The sequence below is a fragment of the Thamnophis elegans genome, chromosome 5, assembly GCF_009769535.1.
Source record: "Thamnophis elegans isolate rThaEle1 chromosome 5, rThaEle1.pri, whole genome shotgun sequence".
Lineage (NCBI taxonomy): Eukaryota > Metazoa > Chordata > Lepidosauria > Squamata > Colubridae > Thamnophis > Thamnophis elegans.
Window position 1 is genome coordinate 68379880 of NC_045545.1, and position 6563 is coordinate 68386442.

A 6563-nucleotide genomic window follows, 5' to 3' on the forward strand; every position below is an offset into this window, starting at 1 on the left:
AAACTGCCTTAACTGCAGCCCACATCCTGCAATTCAATGAATCTGTCTTAAGAGCTGAGAGAGTTGTCTAAATACATAGAGTCCATAAGGCAGAGATGGATGTTGTAGAAAAGATGTGTGTGTTATTTTAAGACTGATTGAGATTCATCCATGTACTATACATACAAACTACATATATTTTTATATAAAAAGCAGCTATTTTGTTGAAGCTAATTAGCCAGGATGAAAGATGATTTTAAAATAAATGCTTGCTCATGTATGATTATAAATAGCATATCTCACATGCAATGTAATAGTATTGGAGGCAATTAAAGAATAACGTGTTATAGTATAAGCCCTTTAGACTGCAGTTCACTTCAGTTTCTTAAAAATCTCTGGGATGGGATGTTTATTAACAATAATCAGAGATACACAAAAAATAAAATGCAGGCAGTATTTAAAAACGATAGGGATGCTCAGTCTAAGTATATTTTATGTTATATATTGTATGCACACATAAGCCCCAGTGTAAGTTCACAGATGATGGAATTGAATATTATAGAAAGGAAACTTGAAGCTTTTATATTGCATCTTTATTCTAGAGTGGGCACTTCAAAGTTTTTTAGAAAATACCAAGAGATTGAATTTGGCCACGTTTCCTTCCTACACTGCCCATAGCAGATCAAGAGAAGTATGTATGGGGCTGAAACGGACATTATTTAAATTTTGTAAAGTATATATTCTGGAGTGTACATTGATGATTAACTTTCTACAATACACAGTATTTACTTTTGGCATTTGTGTATCCTTCTATAGCAATGGTGTCAAATTCACGTCACGGCGGCATCATGTGAAGTATCAGGATTTTCCCCCCTTTCGCTAAATCTGGCGTGGCCAGCCCATGATGCATCTGGCTCGTGGCCCGGGAATTTAACAGCCCTGTTCTATAGTGTACCTCATCAGATGTGCTTATATATATTTGGCTCTGCATATGTATAAGAAATTACTTCACCATATTGAGTTATTCCACTTAGTATGTCTTAGTGGGACAAAGATGGAGACTTGTGAAATTTATTGTGACCAATTCAAATAGGGAGTTTAGAATTCAATTTTTTTCACTATTTAGAGAAGCGTGTTATATATAATAAATTGCTTGCCTTGTTTTGAAGATGTTTCCCAAGTAAACAGTTATACGAACAGCTGTTGTGGTTTTATGCAAATTTCAACCTGGGTGATATTTTTATCTTTTTCTGTTTATGAAGACTATTATAATAAAATAGTTCAATAGTTTTGGGTGGAGGGAAAAGGGAATTATCACAATTTATCATAACAATCCATATTATAAATGAATTATAGCAGATTCTAAAGTTTAGCCAATCTCATTGCCATTCTCATTTGGCTAGAAAGGTGACCAACCGCACTCAACATGTAGTCCTCAATGGAACTGCATCTACATGGAGTGAAGTATGCAGTGGAGTACCCCAAGGCTCTGTTTTAGGCCCAGTACTCTTCAACTACTATTACTAGTACTATTCCCTTGGATGAGGGAATAAATGTGAAACTCATCAAATTTGCAAATGACACCAAGCTGGCAGGAATAGCCAACACTCCAGAAGATAGGCTTAAGATACAGAAGGATCTTGACAAACTTGAACATTGGGTACTATCCAATAAAATGAAATTCAATGGTGAAAAGAGTAAGGTTCTACATTTAGGCAAGAAAAATGAAGTGCACAGGTACAGTATAGGTGGTACCTTGCTCAATAGTAGTAACTGTGAGAGGGATCTTGGAGTCCTAGAGGACAACCATTTAAATATGAGCCAGCAGTGTGCAGCAGCTGCCAAAAAAGCAACACAGTTCTAGGCTACATAAACAGAGGGATAGAATCAAGAACACATGAAATGTTAATACCATTCTATAATGCCTTGGTAAGGACACACTTGGAATACTGCATTCAGTTTTGGTTGCCACGATGTAGAAAAGATGTGGAGACTCTAGAAAGAGTGCGGAGAAGAGCAACAAAGATGATTAGAGGACTGGAGACTAAAATATATGAAGAATGGTTGCAGGAACTGGGTATGTCTACTTTAATGAAAAGAAGGACCTGGGGAGACATGATAGCAGTGTTCCAATATCTAAGGGGTTGCCACAAAGAAGAGGGAGTCAAACTATTCACCAAGGCACCTGAGGGTAGAGCAAGAAGCAATGGGTGGAAACTAATCAAGGAGAGAAGCAACTTAGAACTGAGGAGAAATTTCCTGACAGTTAGAACAATTAATCAGTGGAACAGCTTGCCTCCAGAAGTTGTGAATGCTCCAACACTGGAAGTCTTTAAGAAGATGTTGGATAGCCATTTGTCTGAAACGGTATAGGGTTTCCTGCCTAGGTAGGGGGTTGGACTAGAAGATCTCCAAGGTCCCTTCCAACTCTGCTATTGTATTGTATATTTGTTTATGAAAGAATTAGATATTTGCTTGATATGGCTGAATTTCTATTGTAAGCATTTCTGAAAAGATAGATAGTTGTGTTATTCTGCTATAGCAAATAAATAATTACATGAAGTTACTTCTAAAATTCCTTGTGTGTCCAATCACACTTGGCCAATAAAGAATTCTATTCTATTCTATTCTATTCTAAAAAGATACCTCCTAACTGACCTAATCTAGAATTCCATGTATGTTTTCTCTTGAATTTCATGTAGCAAGGATATATACTTTTAAATAAACCAAATGTGAAAATAATAAATTGAAATTTAATGTAGTATTTTTCTTTCACTGAAGGTGGCATCATATAGCCTCTTTCTGAAGTTCTAATTACAGAAGCAGTCTAGAAAATATAAAACATATTTCCTTATTTTTTAAATAATTCCATTTGCAGAAATTTACTAAAATTCAATTTATATTTATTAAATGCATAAATCACAGTCTGGTATTAAATTAAAATGCCACTAGTTTACTTATCAGGTTTCTTTGCTTGATGAAGATTTAGTGATCTATAAAGAACTATTTTCCAGCATCTGCAGATTGTATTAGAAAAATTATTTTTTGAAAACCCTGGCAAGCTGCTAGCCTTAGAACTAAAATATCAATTTAAATAGTTCAGTAATGTTAAGTGATGAGAAGCATCTTCCTGATCAACATTCGTTAATTTCTGCTATTTATCTTCTGAATGTGGATATAAAATTAGTGAATTATTTTAGAACCTTATATACACAAAACATCACTATTGTCAAATAATTATGCATCAGATACATGACAGTTCCTTACCATTTCTGATTGGCTGGAAGAAGTAGAGATGCTATATCTCAACATACTTTTCGAGGTTTCTCTCTTCATACTTATATATGTTACACAATTCTATTCTGTATGTAGCGATATTTATACAAATAAGTAAGAAAAAAGTAATGCTCACAAATTAACACACGAGATAATAAAAAGAAAAGGAAATATAGCTAAAATGAATTTATACCAATACAGTTCAGTGTACTTATCCATAATTTGCTATTCCTGAAACAGAGGAATAAGTAGACTAAAAGGTTAAATGTTGTTGCTGAGCTAATGTCAGGTACTTTTATTTTAAGAACTCACCACGTTGAATTATATTTGTTCTCATGTTGTGCAGCTATAAAGAAAGATCTACAAAGAAGCTAGGATATATCCAAGTTTTGGCTTAGCACAAAATATACTAAAATTGAAAAGAAATCAAGGATAGGGTTTTTTTAGTATCCTGCTTTTTATGTGCTAAAGATATCCAGAGTAAAGCATGTTACTTTTGATAGCCTTTGCTGTGTCATCTTTGTGAACTTTAATCACAAATGGCATTCCCTGTAAGATGGACTAATTTCCCCAGACATTTTTTAATGAGGCACATACCAAGCAGACATAATTTCAATGAAGTCATTATTAAGACATAGTTTATATTGAGCTCCTGTTACTTGTCCCAGCTTCTACCAACCTAGCAGTTTGAAAGCATGTAAAAATGCAAGTAGAAAAATAGGAACCACCTTTGGTGGGAAGGTAACAGCGTTCTGTGTGCCTTCGGCATTTAGTCATCCTGGCCACATGACCTCGGAGACGTCTTTGGAAAGCGCTGGCTCTTCGGTTTTGAAATGGAGCTGAGCACTGTCCCCTAGAGTTGGGGACAACTAGCACATATGTGCAAGGGTAACCTTTACCTTTATCTCTTTATATTGACCTTAATTCAATCAGTGCCAATATGCCATATTGGTTAAGATCCTGACTGGTAAAACTCAGTCAGAGTTGATCAGAGAACTCACATTATGACTCTGAGGCATCATTGTTTCTTAACAAAGACATTTTTCAAGGATAAAAGTATAGAAGAGTTCTCTGTTGAGCCCTTAAAACATGGGTGTACAACTTCCTTTAATTCAAAAAGCCATTGCAAAGGTCAAATTAAGGACTGCAATGAGTACTCTAAACATCTGCAAGGCTGAAAATATTTACTTTGCACCTGAGATATCCCAGCCCAGTAGGAAAAAGGTCTAAGGTTTTAAGCCCATCGATCAAAAAAGCTGCAGAAGGAATGCTGGCAGGATGAATCTCATCCCAAACTGCGCATCTCTGCATTTTATCTAAAGAAAGGCAGAATATTTATTTAAGCATAACAAATAAATACATTAAAACCATTATATTGATACAGGCCTTTGGTTTTGGTATAGTATTTGGTATAAGAAACCAGGGTCAATCATCAAGTATCAATTGCAAGCTAAATTCTACATGATGCGCTTTGGAAACATTGGCAACAAAACAAAGGAGGTAAGACTCTAAGCCCAGAGCATCTCTGGAGTGTAATTCCAAAACAAATATTTATGTAGTGCATTACATCCAGCCAAAATTTCCAAAGTCTTTGAAAGGATTTAAAACAGCAGCTAGACAATTTTTGAAAAAATATAAGTGCTCAACTTTTTTTGTTTTGATTACATTACATTCTTGTTATGGCTATTCTAGACACTTCAGTAACTTTAGACAATAAATAAATAATAAGATTAATACCTTAAATTGGAATTATCATCTGTGCAAAGTTATCCGCTTTCACTTCATAATTAGCAAAAGGAATTTAGATTAGGGTATCAAGAATGTGGGTTTTTTTTAAAAAACAAGCACTTCATTCCATTCCATTCAAACCTTTATTGTCAAAGCACAATATTTGTACAATGAGATTGGCTGAGCCCCCCTTAGTGCACCCTCCCAACACAAATACATCTCAATAAGTCACAGTGAAAGAAAGAAAATATCTAACCCACTAAATCATATTAACAAACACGCAATCCTCTATACCAGTGGTGGGTTCCGGATCCCGTTGCAACCTGTATTGTGCAATGTGGCCCGGCGTCCACCACATGAACGCGTGCATGAGTCCTTACCTCCTGTGATGCCTCTGCGACGCTCCAGCTGTTCGGCGGAGCATCACACAGGCACTGTATGCTCCATGTGCGAAAACTCTGAAGAGCTCAAATAAAGGTAAGGAGGGTGGGACGGTGGGTGGGCCCTCTGGAGCACCATACTGGAATGGTATTCGGTGTTCTCAGCAGGCACCGGTACACCCATGCCGGGGTGTACCGCCTGCAACCCACCAGTGTTCTATACATATATGTGTGTAACATTAAATCAGAAGTGGTATGCTTCCAGTTCTCACCGGTTCAGGTGAACGGTAGTGGAGGTGGCACGAGGCTCCACCCACCCACCCTGATGTCATCACGGACCTCCTGCGCATGCCCAGATGTGCGGTCCCGCTACTGAATTTATAGTGAAGTGAATAGATGCATTACTGCATTACATTATAATATATTGCACCAATATGAACATGTTGCATGTTGCGCCACCCTTGCAAGTCTATCATACTACATACTTACGATGTTATGTTGCATTCAGGAGTCTCACAGCCCATGGATAAAAGCTGTTCTTCAGCCTGTTTATACAACTGGCTATGCTTCTATATCTCTTGCCCGATGTAAGAGAGTAAAGAAGTGCTGACCAGGGTGTAAGTTGTCCCTGAGGATTTTCCTCACTCTTCTAAGGCAGCGAGTCCTAGCAATTTCATCTAGTGGTGTCAGGGGACAGCCTATGATATTTTGTGCCGTGCTCATCACCCTCTGTAATGTCTTTCTATCCACAGTTATCAAGCCAGCGTACCATACTGTAATGCAATAAGTGAGGACACTTTCTATTGTGGAGCAGTAAAGGGAAGTCATCAGTTGTTGTTCCACCTTGTTCTTCCTCAAAACCCGAAGGAAGTGGAGTTTCTGTTGGGCCTTGTTGGCCACCTGGATTGTTTTGTTTTTCCAGGTGAGATCTTTGATAAGATTGACTCCCAAGAATTTGAAGGAGAGTACTCTCTCCACACAGCCCCCCTTGATGTAAAGTGGTGCAGGTTCCTTTCTCTTGTTCCTGAAGTCTAGTACCATCTCCTTTGTCTTGCTGATGTCCAGGTGCAAGTTGTTTTCTGAGCACCATGTGGATAATTTTTGAGCCTCCCCCTGTATGCTGCTTCATCTCCACTTCATGCTTCATAATAATACAATAATACAATAGCAGAGTTGGAAGTGACCTTGGAGGTCTTCTAG